Source organism: Temnothorax americanus, unplaced genomic scaffold, assembly GCF_048541705.1.
Source record: "Temnothorax americanus isolate GAGA-0224 unplaced genomic scaffold, ASM4854170v1 Scaffold3, whole genome shotgun sequence".
Classification (NCBI taxonomy): Eukaryota; Metazoa; Arthropoda; class Insecta; order Hymenoptera; family Formicidae; genus Temnothorax; species Temnothorax americanus.
The window spans coordinates 296,590-310,827 of NW_027509442.1; the positions used below are offsets into that span (position 1 = coordinate 296,590).

At 40.5% G+C, this 14,238-nt stretch overlaps 1 protein-coding gene across 1 annotated transcript in view; it reads left to right on the forward strand.

Moving 5' to 3' along the window:
- Positions 1-14,238, forward strand: part of For (cGMP-dependent protein kinase for) — a 40,069-nt gene that overhangs the window by 1,080 nt on the left and 24,751 nt on the right. The gene's annotated exons all lie outside the window — the stretch shown is intronic.

Below are 14,238 nucleotides of genomic sequence, written 5' to 3' on the forward strand. Positions count from 1 at the left end.
GAATTATATACATCGGGACGCAGAACGTGTTAAATCTCGATTTTGGACATTGCATTGCGTTGTCCGGGGACGATCGGAATCGCGCGATATAATTTCGATAAATGCGCGAATTTTCTCGCCAAAGCGATCCTTGACGCGTGTTTCTTTTGCACCGACGGTTATTATTAAATCCCGAGGGAGTCGTTCGCGACAACGATATTGACGATTGTAACCCGCCGCGGCCTCAATCCTCGGCATTTAGCACCTTCTCTCTAAATTTGTTGGAGTGGGAATACTCTGCCACTCCAGTGAGATCTCACTCCGAAAAGAGTGAAATCTAGGCTTACTCCAAAAGAGTGAAATCTCACTGGAGTGGCAGTATTCCCACTCCAACAAATTTAGAGAGTTCGTTCTTCATTCACGCCGCTGCTGATCGCGTTGTCTACATACATGTCAACGACTTTATTTGTCACATGTGACCCGTCCTCGTCGTTGCCGTCGCCGCGTCAGCCGCGTGCGTTTTTCACGCGTTTCGGCTCGAGGGAACCCGGGACCTTTCTCCTTCGCTCTAAAATCGCGCTTTCGCGCCTCGCTGTATGCGTGCGCCAAACTACAGATACTTTCGCTCGCGGGCGTCCGATTATTTCCGATCGACCTTATCTCCCCGATGCTTCGCGAGATAAATCGACGCTGCATCTCTCCTCCGCTTATCTTTTAATCGACGATATCTCTCGTTAAATATATCTTTGTTTCCAAGCCTTCGAATTAAAAGTCTATCAAATTGAGATATAATTGTGAAGAGGGAGGGGAGAGAGAGATAGAGAGAGAGAGAAAGATAGAAAAACTAACTGAACAAGGGAATTTCCCGATTTTTTTGCACTTAAAGCGTCACCTTATTGGCGCGTCAAAATAGCTTTCAATTATCGATTAGTGTCTATTTATATCGATGCAGATTAACTTTAATCTCGGGTCAATTTACTTTTGATCTTTTTCTAACTCGTAGAATTAGAAAAAAGGTGAAAAGTAAATTATAAACCGAGATTAAAGTTAAATCTATATTGGTAGAAATGACATAAGACTGAATCACGCTCTACAAAACGTCGTCGTTACGTTAAAAAAGGCCAAGTCGAACTTGTCACGTTTCTCGGATTCATAAATCCTGCGTCGAGGTAATGGTGACATGAACGGCAACAATTACGTGACGTTACGTTTGAATTTTAAAAGACGTCATCGCGCGACGCGCCGACGATCGAAACGACACTTCGTTGAATTTTTAGTATCTACATCTAAGAGGGACGGAGAGGGAGAAAGAGAGATTGTTTGTGGGCGTAATGTATTTGTTTTATCGTCAATCGTTCGTGCGCGGGCATCGTAATGTTCGGTCCGCGCCGCGCCGCGCCAGTATATTTCGTGAACTTCGTTTAAATCGCGTAAACACGCTTTAAAACGAGAGTGGATTCTCGACGATCGGCACACGAGCGCGTAAACGTAAAACAGATCACGTGGAGCATGAATGAGCGTGGTTAAGGAGCGAAGGAAACGAGCAACGTCGGCGCGTCGATTGTTTGTCGATACTCCGACCGATGCGGATTTTTATCGTCTGAAATGAAAGCGTCCCCGAACGCGCCGCGATTAGACGAGAAAATAATAACGATGATTGTCGCGATTTCGTGCTTATTTCGTTGCTCCTTTCAGCGCTCGCGTTGATTTACGGGTGCGTACGCGCGCCTCGATACGCGCACGTGTAGGTGCGTAGGTGTATTTGACACGTGCGTGGCGCGGGTATTGGAGCCGGCGCTAGAGGGGTTCGCGCTCTCGGCTTTTGCGGATTTAAGGCGGCGCGGCGGCGGTGCCGACCAGCGGACTTCTATAAGTACAGGTTTTATGCGCCATATAGAAAGGTGGAAATTAGTAACGCAAATGTCTTCTCCTGTGAGAAACTTGTGCAATTGACATTTAACCCTTCCCCGCGAGTCTTTCTTAGACATAACAAATTTAAGAGGTGGATAGATAGATAGATAGATAGATGCAAAGAGAGATTAAGTTTTATTTAATGTACAAAAACGTGAAAAATATTAACTTTTTGCATAACTTGTTTCAACTCATACTGGATTTTATAATGATTAATTTCAATTGGTTGCGCATCTTTAATAATCTAGATAGATTGCAACAATCTAGACAATAAAACCACGACAGAAAATCGAATAACAAGGAACTAAGCTTCCAACGGAAAATTGCAGCGAATTTTGACGTTAGGTGTTAGCGATATTTCTCAATTTTATCTTTTGTTAAAAAAAAAATCGCTTTATCTTTTAAGTCGTTGAGAATAAACCAGACTATCTCATCATTGTTAATTAAGTGAAATGTGCAACTTGAAAGAACAGCTCTGTTTGAAAATGATATAACGAACTTTTTTACAATATTTTTAGAAGAGGATAATTTATCGAAATCAAACAACATAACCATGTAACGTTAGACACCAAACCCTTAGTCGTTAGACATTAAAAAATCGGTTTATTTAAATAGGCCTGATGGCCTTAGTGAACGCGACTGCTCATATACCCTCGCAATTATCTCTTTCATTGGATGATTCCGATGTGTGCCATGGGAAACAAATGTTGCGTGGCATGTAATACTCGGGAGTTTCTTTGTCGGTAAAGTCTAATGGCGGTTTGAACTAGGACTAGGGGGCGATTGCACCGTGTTCCACAAATAACGATCTATTATGTAAACGCTAGAAAAGAACCATTTTTTCAAATTTGTACGTCACTTTACATAACAACGGGAATATTGCCTAACGACGTAACCACGAAGAACTGAACTTGCAGAAGCGTAATGTATGACGCGTATAGAAATATTGAAAGCTTGAATTTTTTTTATTTGTTTATCATAGTATCTATTGTATTTTTGTTGTTGCTTCGCTATCAAATATTTCCTATATATAGGAAATCTCTGCATTGACGCGCATTCTCGCCTTATCGCATTGAAATTCCGAGAAATACGTAAAGCTTTATCTCATCAATCGTTCCCGCGAGGAAGCGAAAAAATGTGCTGGCGTCGTGGAAGATGCGTCTTCCGTTGACGACGATCGAAATTCGATTCCGTCGATTTAAGCGGCGGAGCGAAACGAGAAAACGCGAAGCACAGGTCAGTAAGTAACAGGAGCTAATTTAAACTCGTTGCCGCTCATTATGCAAGTCCTTTCATCACCGATCAATGCGTGCATTTCCTCTTATCGCGCGTCGATTCGTGGCAAGGGCGTGGTTGAACGTGATCAATTAAATAACTTTCGAAGCTCGAGCCCTATACTATGCCTCCCATCTATGTGCCATTAAACGTTTTTCAACGAATTACGGGATAGATGATAAAAATATGAAATGATTATTTTTTACGAGTCTTTAATCTATATATATTTTATATATTAGAAATATTGTATCGTTATATATATTTACAATTTTACACTTTTATTCTAGTAACGTAATCACAAATTATACCAGATATCGTACTCCAAAAATTATCATGTTTTTTTTTTTTTTTAAAGAAATATCAAAATATTATATCTGACATTTTTATACGATGCCGTATATCTGTTTTTATCGCGAAAATATTTCGAGCTAAATATTTGTCACTCCGATTTCATCTCCTTTATAACATTTCGATTTCATTACCATCGTATATTAAAAAAAAAAATTTTCAAACTGAAAAGAGGCGTGTATTAGAAGGGAAAGCACAGGGTGGAGAAGATGACATTAACACACATCTGTTGCGCCTTAGAAGCAGCCGGTTGCTTCACGCTCATTCCTTTCACCTATATATTGCTTTGCTATATTTCAAAGTTGGTCTTAGATAAAAGAGGCCTATCTTTGACGGCCTTATCCATTGCTACCGCATGACAATATCTCGCAATCCTATAAGCGGACACTTTCTATACAACTTTACCTGTTGTAGATATAATAGAGAAATATTTTTTATATATGTTGCCGCGAAAGTTTGTGCAGTATACGAAAAGTTGAAGTAATGAAAATTAATCCGACTGACCGCGCAATTTCAGCACAAATTAGAACAGAAAAATGACTTCGTCGATCTTCGTCGATTGATAATACATACCTTCGACGATATAAACGACTATTAATACGAGGATTAGCGTGCCGTTTAAACAATCTTATTATTAGCGAGGTAATCGCCTAACCGTGTATGTATTGAACGTAACGTTACTGCATAATTGCGGCGCATTATCATTGTCATCCTACGTAGCGCATTGTGCGTAGTCAGTGTTGCGTTTGTATCAGTGTAATTACGGTTGCACAATGCACGGGAGGATGCTTAAGAGTTTTCTAGAATTTAAAAAACTCCGTGCTATATTTATTCTTCAAGCGAATACGCTACAAGTATTCTAAATATAACTTCTCGTTGATATATAGCCTTGTTCTGGAGATCATTTTTCACATCGTAACGTATCTTTTTTCCATTTTATGTATGTCTACAATTCGTTTAAAAAAAAAAATCGGTGGGGTCTATTAAATAAATATAAAATCTGCAGGAATCTAACGTGGCGTTATTAAAGTGAAATGAGATATGACAAAACCAAAATATTATAAACTCGATTATAAATATAGACATACAGAGCAGTTTCACAATTGCTCTGTGCCTGGCATCATAATGAAAAAGTTTTTAAGTAAATGATTCTGAACCTATAATTCATTGTATAATTTGTGTTCGAGGAGACCAAGTTTAATTTAAGATATTCTAAAAATTTCATGTTATTCCGGTTTAAGCATTTAAATTAGCTGAGTGTTTAATCAATTTCGTTTTAGTCGTGTTACATATTTTTCATTAGCAGCGTCAGGTTAAAACAACGCGATATTTAAATGAGACATACGCATTTAGACAAAATTGGGCAATAGATACCCGCATATATTCCAAGCTTTGTACGCGAAGTATATTATCTCAAACAAGAATCTCGCGTACGCGTATCGACATTTAATGGTTGCGGGCGGAGTCACGTTACGACGAGCTTCCGGGCCACCCGGTGTATACGAGATCTCGGTCAACCTGCTATTATAAGAAAACGTCAAAAACGGGTGGCAGATAAGCTTATACGTGACGCAGGCGCGTTGCGTGCGCGTACGCGCGTGTGCGGAAGGTTACGCGCGGGTCGATCTGCCGCCGAGATAAAGGCTGCATTCCGAAATTCACCGTCAGCGCACTTTCAGTACTAAAAATCTATAGTATACGTGACGTAAAATATAGATTTGCGGTACTGACAGTGAATATCGGAATGCAGCCAAAATCGGAATATCGCGGATATGATCGCGGGCGATTATTCATCGCGAATCGTCTCCCGCAGACGCGCGTATAGATAAAAAAAAAAAAAGAACATAGCTGTTGCTGCCTGCCTTCATTCCGGTTATTATCCTTGCCCGCGCGCCGGACCCCGCTCCCGAGACGGCCGATAATGCCAATGGGCCTCAAAATAGCTCCTCGTCGGTTCAATGGGGGCCCGTTCGCCGCGGCTCGCGAATACTTTTGAATACTTTTGCCATGCGCCGTATTTTCTATATGAAAACGCCAAGACTCTGCCTCGTCGAGGCTCTCGTGATCATCCCGATGCACGATGCGAGGAGACGCGCGTTTGACTTTGGCTGCGGCGTATTACGAGACGTATGAGGTCTAAGAGAGCTTCGTTTGATGTCTTTTACCGGGAAGGGACATCTTGAATTACCATGTGAACTATTCTGCGTTTAAATGGGTTTTCGTCACGGTCATTTATATCTCTTTTGGACATTTATGTTTCTAAGCTGTCCTTTCATTTTTTCGGGCGCGTAAAACGAATTGAATTGATGTATTAGACAATTTAAAGAAGAAATCCCGACATATATTGATATTACATGATAAACCGTGCGTGTGCGTAGTTATTTCCAGATTTTGTTTGGAAAATTCAACGAATATTAATGTCCGCGAATAACATTAATGTCCGTGCATTACGTTTTATGTTATCTCTTTATGCATTAGCCTTATTTTTTTTTATCATAATGTAATTCTTTTCGTTGCTCGTGCAATTTTTTATCATATTTATGACCTATTTATATAACGAGATTAAGATTCGCGATTTCAAGAATTTTTTTTGTCAAACAGGCTGACGTTGCGGTTTCCTTGTTATAATCGCGCTTTGGAACTTGTGAAACGCAGCATATATTTTCCTACGTATATGACGCATACGGTCTACGGTCAAATTGTAAATAGAATATCATTTCGTCCGCAGACGAAATAATTATCTGTCGGAAAAAAATATTAAACTCATTTCTAAGGGTATATTAAATATCTAAGCATTTTAATATATCTATTATCTTAACTTTTTTGTCTGCTGATCCATTAAGGATCCTATAAAAATATTATATTTCTTGCAATTGTAATTTTCTAATTCTATAAGCCGGCAAATCTGGAAACTGCAAAAACTAATCGTCTTATACGGTCCGCGTACAATGACGCAACATATGGACGTTATTGAACGCGCTCATTAATGTGCGAGCGTTTTTTTATTGATATGCATACATTCAATGAGCTTTAACTTATCTCCAGATAAAAAAAGAATGCAACGTGCGGCGAATGTTTCGTGACTCGAAACACGACTCGCCGCGCGCTCTCCGATTAATAATTAGAGAAGGTTAATTTAATTTCCTACTTCGCCGTCGGGATTATTGGGCGGTTAACGCGGCCGTTAGGCCGCTTTAAATGGCCGTAGACCACGTCGGCATTCGGCACTGACGCTACGGTGATTTTACCGGTCATAAAGTTTGGAAGGTGCTATTCTCGTCTCCTCCCACTGGCCGCAACCGGGACGGCCGGCGGTATATATACGAAGATGCCGCATTTCTTCCATACGCATCTCCGATCTCTGCGCGAGCTGTTATAATTGCAACGGCGAGTATAGGAGAGGCCCCTCTGGCCCATTTGCTTTTACCCGGACTCGACTCGACTCGACTCGACTCGACTCGACTCGTTGCAACGTCCGGGCGGGTGTTGAAACCAGTCGGGTGACGTCACGTATAATTACTTCTTTGATTCACTCTCTTTCTCTTCTACGGTGCCTCCGGCACGACAAATTCGTCGGTCTCGATCAGTGGTGTAACGGGCACGGCGCACTTTTGGGCGCCCCGCGACATGTAATATCTTATAAGCATATAACTTAAGCATATGCATGTGGGATGTAAAAAAAATAACTATTCTGCAATTTACTAACTATTCTGCATTTTTATTGTTCGCGGTGAATTTTTCTACGATTGTTTCCGGTATAGAAGCTAATTAAACGACAAATATTGTGTCTAAGTACGGAATGTATGCTAAAACACCGTGCTCTCGTCTTCTAGATTTCTTTGTTACTTGAACGTTTTTGCTCAAAACCGTTGATATCGTAAAGTCGAAGGTGTTTTCGAATTTAAACAAATTTCGCTACTCTTTCAATAATATACCTTAAGACAACAATTTTACTGCTACTCTATTACCATTTTACAATAAAACTCTATTTTTATGGATAATATATTTATACTTTTTTTTTTTTTTTTTTTTTTAAATTACAATGACGGTTTACGTTCGACTGATAAGAATACGACATTCGTGCCAGATTGGAAAGATCCCAGATTCGGGCAGATCCAGAAAAGGCTGTTGAAGAAGATTTTACTCTATACACGTGTTCTTCTGGATGAATAAAATAGCCTCGTAAAGCCTTGTGTCCGCGATACTAGAAATCACTCCGCGAGATCTCGAACGGAGGAAAAATTGATCAATTATATTCAAACAGTTCGGCAATTGACCAATATGCAATTGGTTAATTCTTTCTCCGTCCGAGAGATCTCGGAGCGATTTCTAGCATCGTGGGACACAAAAGACTTAATGCATACGATCACGTGCCAACAAACGATGTTGCACACGGCCGCGAGTGAGGTTCGTCAATTTTCACGCTCGTGGCACGACTTGCGTCTACGTATGTCGCGTGAGACACGGCGATATAGCTTTCGCATTTTACTCGAGATAAAGCATGGTAATTAAACAGGCGTTAACTATAGCGTTAACTATAGCGCCTAGCGCCGCGTCGAACCGTCGCGGTCGTACGATTACGCTACTGACGCCGCGAGTTGCTCTCGCCTCTCCCCTCCCCGCCCTCTCCTCCTCCTCCTCTTCCTCTTTCTCTCCCTCACCCTCTCTCTTTTCATTCTGGCCGCTCTACCCGCCGTCCCTTCCGCGCGCTTATCTCGACGCGCGGTTAAAAATAGATCCTGTCACGGCCATCGGCGACATTTTAAAAAGCTGAGCGGTCGAGCAGCGCGCGCGAGGGCGAGCGAGTGAGCGACCGAACGGCCAAGAAACGAACGGGCGAATTAGCGAGCGAGCGAGCGCGGCTGGTGGCGCCTCCTCGAATCGGCGTTCCGTCCGCACGATTCTTCCGCTGCCGATCCACCTGTTCCTCGAGCCTCGAGCAGTCGCCCTCCGTCGCCGCTCGGTCGGTACGTCCCCGAGGTACTCTTTCAGAGGCGGAGGGGAATAAGGAAGAGAGAAAACCAATAAGATTTAGAGAAACGGTATAAACTACTATCGTAAGATAATTTGCAGCTGGTATTTTAAACAAACTTATATCTTAATTCACCGGAAATTTCAGAAACTTATCTTTGTCAGTAAACAATTGACAAAAATGATTTTTACTCGACCCAACTGGTCACATTTATTAATTGTATTAATTATTAGCTAGTATTTTACTTATTTTATATCTGTAAAACAGAAGAAGCAAATTAAAGATGGAAACGGAAGTTGCAACCCGACTAAGAACTAAAACTATGTATACATATATATTTACATATTACATACCTATATAGATATATGTATATGTATGTATATTTTGTAGCTATAGCTCTTATTACACTATTGACATATATAAGATTAAGAAGGATCAAGCGGAAATATATATATACTTTTATCAACATGGGATTTTTGAAAAAATCGAGTTACATTCGGAAATCGAACGACGCCGTCTTCGACGATTTGCTCCTAGATAAATTTTGTTCACACGCACGCTAGGAAGAAAAAAAAACAAAAGAAATAGATATAACATAAATATATGTATGTATACGCATGTAAAATAATGTGTAAGTTGCGTCGATGGATGCCTCTACGTCACAGTAACGTCGACAGATCGCGAAGGATATACCCTAAAAGCTTCTCGGGAGCATCGAACTCTGAGTCAGACAAATGAGCCTGGACCTTGCGTATATAAACGCGGTTATTTACGGTTATCAGCGTATCGTCGTGGCAAAAATAACCGACCGCTTTCGTTACTCGACCCGCTCTTATCGATGAATTGATTCGATAACGCTTAACAACCGGCAGAGCGGAGCGATTTGACGCGCAGTCCGAGCCTTGATTTACAGACGTGATCGTCGACGCCGTCATTGAACGCGCCTCGAGCCTCGAGTTTACATCCGGAAATCGGGCGACGCTCTCTCCGACGACGGTTTATTCAATATCTGCTCTCCTCCGCCGCTGCTCTTGTGCCCCTATAAACGGATATGACGCGCGTGCGAGTGGTTTCAACTTTGGCTACGCTTAGGACGCGATTAAAGTGACCAGTTTTTATACGGCTTAAATCGGTACAGTTTTTTTTTTTTTTTTTTTTTACGTTTAGAAAGTTCCTGAATGAGTATTCCATATGTATTCCATGAGTCGAAATACGGATACTTGCTGTAACTCAAGCGATCAGATGTATTCTGTTTAATCATTGTGACGAGTTTGGAAATTAGTGACACTAAACATATGTTGAAAGAAAACATTTTTTCAATGAGTAATATCTGAGAAATATCGAGTAAGTTTTACTCTAGAATGTTTATTGTTCTTAATATGTGAGGTATACGCAGAATTATATCAATATCAAGATTAAAATGCTTGAAAACATATTTACTATTGTGCGATATGCCATGCCACACAGCGCGTGAATTTCGGACAATGATTGATTGATCGATCAACTTTGTAAACACTTCTCACTTTACAAACTAATATAGTCTCGGCATTTTCATATTAGGATTTTAATCTGAAAATGATCTCAAGAGTCTGCCATTAACGGATGTCATGCGGCAGTCGGATAAGTCTGGGATACCCTGTGTACATATTGTACATTATGATGTATAAAATTATATGGAAGTTAAAATTTTGGCGTCTTATTCCTCGCGTGAGAAAATGGATGTGGGAACGATGTAGTTGATTTGCGAAATAATCATATAGAGAAGCTTGAAAAAAATCTTGCCTCAGAAAATTGTAGCTCACGAATATTCGAAATACTTGTGACGGCTCGACGATGTAAATTGGTCAGCGTCTTTCTGGTCGTGTTAAACCAGAGCGTTTCACGCGAACCGTTCAACCGGCTATAGAGACCATCGGTTGATGCTCCCGACAATCGAGATTGGCCTGGCATTCCGCGAGATCATCATGGAATTCACATCTGGGCAGCCACGGCCCGAAACGCTACGTAATATTCCACTTCGTTATATATCACGCTAACGATCCGGCCTGCGGATCTAGCACCTGTTCCCCGTTCCCTTTATGCGATCTCGGCGTTCCTCTTCGTAAACTTCTCTCTTGCGTCCGGTGCAGCGTATTTATCCTGCGCACGTTTTATTCATACGCGTATGCGCGTTCAATAAATATGTACACATACGTGTGCCAAGTGCTCCGTAAGTATTACTTATTAATGTAGTACCTCGGTGTGGAGCAGCGCATTTGTTTTCGCGTCACGCTTGCGTATAGTCCCTGTTATCAATAGGCAAATAGAAATTTCAACCACTGTATAATTTACACCCATTTGTGTTAGAAATAACGCTTACTGGGTTATCGCATATGGACTATTATCTAGCGCTATCAATTCTGATATACGGGTACAACATTTCAGAATTCTGCTGACAGTCTTTGAAGTGTCATTTTTTAAAATGTCTCCTCGTTATTAAACCTTTTTTTTTTCATTATTTTTTAATATCTGTTTCAATTACCTTCCCGTGATTAAATCTCTCAGAATGCGGGTGTAAAGTTGTCCTGTAAAATTTACGTACAATTTGTTTATACCATAATCCTTTATTTTATTCTAAGAGTATTTTAATTTTGCTTATACTTGCTTCTGTTTTGAAGCATAACAAGTCTATCTCTGTACCATCTCTTTTATGATGTAAAAATATAATTCTATTTATAGAGATGTTTAATGATGAACAGTATATAGGACAATACACTTATTTGTGTAAACATGCCTCGTATGAAGCACTCTCATTATCGTAAAATCTCGCACGATGATTCGAGTAGTTACGTGAGTATACCGGTTATATGATATCATCCTACCTGCAAAAATTTTGCATAGACATAGTACGTGGAATAACGATTGCAAAATAGAAACGCGCAAAGGCTTTCGAGGATTCGTTGTACGCGACTGAAATAATTCAAGTGCCCCACAATAGGCTTGATTCCACATGTACGTGGATGATTAAGTCTCTATTACGCGATCTGTACTACTACCTCCCGGGAAATTCTTCGACGGATTTTCATCGTCCGTTTTAATATCGCGAAGAAAAAGAACATTTTGTATTTTGCTCCGCAGATCGAGAATTTAAAAGTCAGACATTTTATGCAATACTTACCGCTATTTTTCTAGACAGTTGCTCGATTATGCGGCGTGTAAAACAGACATTATGCACACGCCTCGCCGATTGTAGAAGATGCGCTGTCGAAAGCTAGACAAGGTCTCTTTAATCGCGCACGTGTATCTTTAAGGAATACGCGTTGAGGAAACTAAACAATCTGCGCTTGTCATTGTCCCGGTTAATTGCATTGCTTAGTAGCCGAATGTTTTAAGATAGCAAAACGTGTCAAGCTGTGTTCATTGTATTTCTTTTTTATTCTATTCAATCCTTCTGTTCAATATTAATGATTCTTTATGTTATTTATGTTACTAATCATGAGGTTGAAAATACATTACCGCACGAAATTAATTATTAATTCAATGAACGTGAAATTCCATTCTGTTTTATGGCGATAAATCTGAGCAAAGGTTTTTAGTCTATATTATTTTATTGTATTCTGATTTCTGTCTTAAATTACGATTTTAATTATATAAATGCAATCAATCGCATACATGCGTTTTTGTTAAAATACTCGTTACTGAGGCAGTGACATAAGAATTCACGCCTGTCACTGTCTTGATTGATTACACGAGTTTATGAGTGATGTCAGTTTTTTTAAATAGTAAAAATTACAATTAGTTTTAGTTTTAATATTTCAATAGCGATGGAGTTTTAATAGCAGAGATACTATCGGCGGAATAGTTATTTTTAAATGCTTGCATTAATTTTTTTTTTCCGTTCGGATCAGCAGCACGGTGATACATTTATGTATAAATGTAACAATTCTTATGAAATGTTTAGCGTTAGAGTAGAGACAAAAAATATTCTGTTAAACTTTAAAACACAAAATCTTTCTAGTAAACGCGATGATAATTCACTATAATAATGCTTTTTCTTCCGACGTTTACAACGTTCGCGGCCAATGCAATACGTAACCATTTTTTGTTAGTCAACGATAATGACACGATGTATAACGTATGGCATGTAATGCGAATGCGTGAATTCAAATTGATTACGTAAAATCGCTATATACGTGTGCGATTTTCATAATTCTCGATGATATCGTCGTTGAAGTCAGTTTTATTTGCAAGATTTACGGGATCGATGGCTATAATGGCTCATTAGGAAAGAGATTCTGTAACCTGTTCTGCAAGTATATAGCACAGAAGATTTATTTGCATCTTTGCATCTAATAAACCTAGAACGGCTTGTAAATTAGCGATAGGTGAAAAGCGTCAGTCAACGAGGACGTGTACCACGTATAGAGCTACCTGAGAGTTTTTCCTCGTACGTCGCGTCACAGCGAGAGGAGTGAGAGAGACAGAAAGACTCCTTTTCTCTCGGTGCGGTTACAACGTGCCAAAGTCAAGGAAGCCGTCAGGGCCGCAACCGGCTAAAGCCCGGTTTTGTATGTAGGGCGCATCGGGTACGAGGCATAAATCGCTCGAGGCATTCGCCAACGCAAAGAGTAGACTGACAAAACGTGCACGCGCGCGACCAATGGCGTGGCGAGTGAACGCTTTATTTTCTAAAGTTAACCCGAGTCTCGGGAAAATTTATCTTTTTATCTGGCAGAACACGTCTTTATTCTATCAAAACAGAGATATTGTCTGCGTTCAGCGGAAAAGACAACTTGATTATAGTAAACGCTTAGCGATTCTTTAATATGATTGTTATGATTATGTTCTTAGCTTTAAAGTTCCTCGTTGGCTCTAATACAATAAGTGTAGAAACCAATTGCAATAAAGAATCCCATAAGCGTTTACCAAATTGCTTTTTCTGCTGAACGCAGCCAATCTTTATATATAAAGAACTTGTATACTTTTCTATATAGAGAAACAAAATCTCCTCTTAAAATTTCTATTTTATTTGATATCTCCATCTACTATTCCATTGTAATGCGAGTTGTACGACATGCAAAATAATGGAGCAAATATTACTATCAATCATACAATTATAGTGTTTAAACGGTAGAATTAATTTATAAAATCTACAGATCTCACGTGAAGTTAATTTTCACATCTCTCGTAAATAATATAAAAATAAACTTTCGAAATCTCGATTGACACTTCAATTCTGCACCGCGCCATTGTCAGCGCGCAACAGTCGTGAGCGCACGTGGGATCGCGATCGGTGGGATAGATCGGCACGTATACATGTATGTGTACGTAGCGGTAGTCGGCCAGGGGCGGTCGGATCGGAGGGCCAAAATGATCGGTGAAAGGAGAGACCATTATTATATTTTTTTTTTAAATCGGCCACCGAGGCGGCCTTGCGGACGAAACGGCGGTGACGACGACGGCGGGAGAACGAGCGTTTGGAGGAAGCCGGGAGAGTCGCGATTAAAACGTAAAAATAGCTGGTGCGCGTACTATACGACGATAGTCGTTGCCGCCCCGTGGTCTAACACGCGAACCCGGAGCGACTTCCTCGGTTGCATATGTGCGTGCGTATACGCGTGCTCCTTGTGCGGTCCCCCTCGCGCTTACCGATCATCAGTTCGATCGTGTCACTTCGGGGAACGACAGGCCGCGCCGTCTTTTCGGGGGAGATCCGTTTCCGTGCCATTATCGCGTCCGCGTAAATCGCTAATCGTCGATCGCAAGTTCTAAAA